The sequence below is a fragment of the Acartia tonsa genome, chromosome 4 (assembly GCF_053477335.1).
Source record: "Acartia tonsa isolate MP-2025a chromosome 4, ASM5347733v1, whole genome shotgun sequence".
Taxonomy (NCBI): domain Eukaryota; kingdom Metazoa; phylum Arthropoda; class Copepoda; order Calanoida; family Acartiidae; genus Acartia; species Acartia tonsa.
In genome coordinates this window covers 38,716,082-38,719,411 of record NC_137263.1, presented here as the reverse complement: position 1 = coordinate 38,719,411, position 3,330 = coordinate 38,716,082, and positions in this window count along the sequence as shown.

Here is a 3,330-nt window from a genome sequence, read left to right as displayed (position 1 = left end):
TGCTTGAGCTGAGCTTTCGCTTATTGGCTGGGTTTTGCTGGTTGTCCAATATGTCTGATAAATATACAAACATTCATATACAGTTTTAAATCAACAATACTATCTTAAATGTCATATCCTATTATATAAAATAGTAAGGTTTTTGTCTAAAGCTGAAGGTTTTGAAAATTACTGTTCCAAATGGGTTGTAAGCAAATAGTATTCTTATTCTATAGATATGTAATTTTATTACATTGTAAGTTTTTTTTTCTGAAGCTTAAGAATTCGAGAACTACTGAACCGATTGGTTTCTCCATTTTAGGTTAGCTACTTAGATACCGGGATGGTTTTAGTCTCTTACATTTTCGATTTTCGGGCGATTTTAAGCTATTTTTTGCCCATTCTATACACCTTTAAATACAGAGTCCCTATATGCTAGGGGTGAAGCTGCTAGTAAATATATATATGCCCTATTGTAAAAATACTTCGCTGCAATTACAATGAACAGGTTTTTTTTGTTATGAATATGTGTGAATGTTATTATTAGAGGGATGTACAATGTACACAGTGTTTACTATCCATTAACAGGGAGTAAGGGAGGGGACAATGGATCGAATATTCAATTTTTAAGAGTCTCACTTTGGGGACTGGCTTAAAGGGAATGTGCAAGAATTTAGTATTGTTTTGAATATTGCAGACGGGGAGAAGGGATAAGGGAAGTGGGGGCAAGGGAAATAAACACTCGTTGTGTTAGTTTGGAATGTAGCAGACGGGGAGAAGGGAGGTGGGGGCAAGGGAAATAAACAGAATAAAAAGGGGCAGTCATATTCTTGCTAGCAGCTGGCCGGGTCCAATAATCTTTTAATATAAAAATCACACCAAAAAACCTCAATATATTTCATCAAAAACAAGTTGTGATTTCACTTTACATGACGCTATGGAAATCTATTATTCAATTAACAATCCCTTTATAATTTCCTACAAATTTATTGGATTAAACTAGATTTCATGCCCTTTCTTTGATAACTCTTATATTGAATTAATTGCCCATTGTCCCCTCCCTTACTCCCTGATCCATTAAACTCTTCTCTGGTATTAGTAAACATTGTACAACTTTTTTTTTAACGATACAAATATTCCTAAAAGCAAAGATGAAGGTTTTCATAAAACATATAGCTGTAATCAAATATATGTATACTGATTATATGAATAAGGGCTCGGCAGTCAGCATATTTAAGGCAGTTGGGGCTGGGCTGCAGCTGTGGATTTAAAATCTATGATAGCATCATAGTGATTACAAATACAAAATCAAACAAATTATTTAAACTAAAAACAAGATGATGCATTTTTAATGTTGAGTGATTAAGTGACATTGTGGTAGTTAAATTCAGAAAGTTTCCTTTCATCTTTAAAACATATAACTTTGAAATATTTATTAAATAATAAGTATAATTAATTTGTTGTAAAAAACAAGTTTAGTAATTGTTTAATCCTTGCAAAGGAACTAGTATACATATATTATGATTGAGGCTTGGAATGGTTAAGGCTAAGGGTAGCTGAATGGAAAAAAATTATTTACTTCTTAAATTTAAGCAACTGAACCAGGTTCAGGTTTCCGAGTCCTGCTTGTTTGTTTAATTGAGATTTATCGGTTGTATTGTGGTAGGCGGCATACGGACAAGCCTTTTGCAGAGTATGCTATGCTTCGGCTTATCAAATCACACCCCGGCGCTAATCCCAGCTTATCACCATTCTATCCAGCCCCCTTTGGGCTTTGTCTACACATCAGAAGCAGCGGTCAATTTGGACACCGCTGCTAGTGGGAGGGGCGCTGCCCCTCTCACCCTCAAGTCCCCAGCAACCTACCCTTTTCCGGAAGATGTCTACCTTCCCCCTTACTGAAGCCTACCACTCTACTGTCCACCGGAATGGGGCTCCGCCCCATCTCCCCCACACCCTTTCTACCTAACCTATTTATCATCTATTTTGTATATAAACTAGTAACCTTATTATAAATGTATTCAGTTCAAATATATCTCTTTAACAGTAACTACTTGTAGTTCTTTATTGATAGAATCCTTAAAGGCTAGGGGCTCTTTTGAATTGAACTCGCGTTGTAGGGTTGAAACGCTTCACCCTACCACAGTATTACACATTAACGTAGTCGAATTGTCAGTGGAACGTCCAGATAGCAGTCAGCCTTCAAATCTTTTGTCATATGTAGATTTATAATCTATTGTTATCCAAATTTATCTGCATTTATCATTTCTGTTTATTTAGATTTGCTACATTTTAGTAGCAAAGCATCCATATAACTATCCGTCAGTCCATAACAATGTGGAGTAAATAGGCTTTCTTAACTGTAATGAAAGATAGACAACTAAAATTTTTAATTAAACACTAATCTATATACCACAATTAAAATTTTCAGGAATACATTCTTATCTTTGGCTGCTTTTTAAGATTGGCTTTTAAAATTATTTTCTTATCCATATTTCCCTTACCCCTGAGCATTTACTCAATAACTTTGTATGTATGCTTTTCACTACTTTGAATATTGTCATCCTTGTTTTGTTCTGGAATTAGGTTACCATTATCATCACAGCTTGAAACAGTAGAAAACAATTTTAGAGGATTTTGTTTTTTCACACAAATACATTTAACAAAAGTGGCCAGGAAAAAAAATACATTATTTTATTTGGTGTGCCCGTGAAAAGCAAATTTTCTATTCAACTTTAGCAATTTTTAAGAAGGGTATAAGAAAAATCTTCATTCTTTTTCAAAGGAGCAATACTCATTTATATAAAATCTTCTAGCGAATATATCCGATAAGGTGCGCTTTGAATTTAACAATTTTAAATAAAAAGATTTGGAGCTCTACAAATTAAATAAAAATTTTTTTTTTGCTGAATGAATGGAAAGGAACGAATTGTATGTATGATGAAATTGTTTTTGTGCTTATGTTTATCTCTACCTGTTTTGAAACAAATAGTTTTAGATTTGTAACAACTAACAATTTCTAACAATCACTCCATTACCAAATCAGCAAAGAAATGTAGTACAGATTCCTATAATTGCCGATTTTCTGACATATCATTAAGAAAAATGTCTTAAATTTTTGCAAATTACCTAAATAAAGGAAAAATATTTTTTAACAAAGCTTCCAATATTAATTTCCGCAGGATAAAAACAGGTTTTACTCCATGCTGAAATTACAGAAATATCTTTTCCAGAAATTTTCTCTGAAAAATATAAAAATCAAAGGTTAATTATCCTACAATAATGGATAGATCATTACTTGGATGTTACACCAGATTTTCATGTAAAAAAAAAGTAAATAATAAAGTTAAG